Source organism: Etheostoma cragini, chromosome 11, assembly GCF_013103735.1.
Source record: "Etheostoma cragini isolate CJK2018 chromosome 11, CSU_Ecrag_1.0, whole genome shotgun sequence".
In the NCBI taxonomy this organism is placed as follows: Eukaryota; Metazoa; Chordata; class Actinopteri; order Perciformes; family Percidae; genus Etheostoma; species Etheostoma cragini.
The window spans coordinates 27,780,282-27,781,158 of NC_048417.1; positions in this window are offsets into that span (position 1 = coordinate 27,780,282).

Below are 877 nucleotides of genomic sequence, written 5' to 3' on the forward strand. Positions count from 1 at the left end.
AGACTACTACCTAACTAGTATTAATACACGCTTTAAACAGTCAGATATCATCAGACTACTACCTAACTAGTATTAATAGACGCTTTAAACAGTCAGATATCATCAGAGTACTACCTAATTAGTATTAATACACGCTTTAAACAGCCAGATATCATCAGACTACTACCTAACTAGTATTAACACACGCGTTAAACAGTCAGATATCATCAGAATACTACCTAACTAGTATTAATACATGCTTTAAACAGTCAGATATCATCAGACTACTACCTAACTAGTATTAATACACGCTTTAAACAGTCAGATATCAACAGACTACTACATAACTAGTATTAATACACGCTTTAAACAATCAGATATCATTAGACTACTACCTAACTAGAAATAATACACACTTTAAACAGTCAGATATCATCAGATTACTAACAAACTAGTATTAATACACACTTGACCCTAGACACGACCTTTCTGGATGATGTCACATTACATGATAGTTTTAGTTTTGTTGTTTCGTGTTGGTTGTTTGGATTAAAACAACTTGTGTTCCTAAGCTGAAATGGAAGATTATGTTGTTTTATCAGAAAAATATGTTTTTCTATACTGAATCAATACATATACATGAAAGTGGTGCTGTTTAGGAGAGTATTGTCATGTTGGGTAGGGTTAAAATATTTCCTACCGCAAAGAAAAAAGGACTCCTCATATGTGTCATACATGTGTGAATTTAAAGCTTGCGTTACACTGTGTGATTACCTAGAAACAGTGTATGGTGCTTATGACTCTTTCTACATAATATATTAAATTAAGAATGTGCTGTCTGATCTCCACCACCAGATGGCGCCCATATCTATATATAATATGTATTATATTGACAATG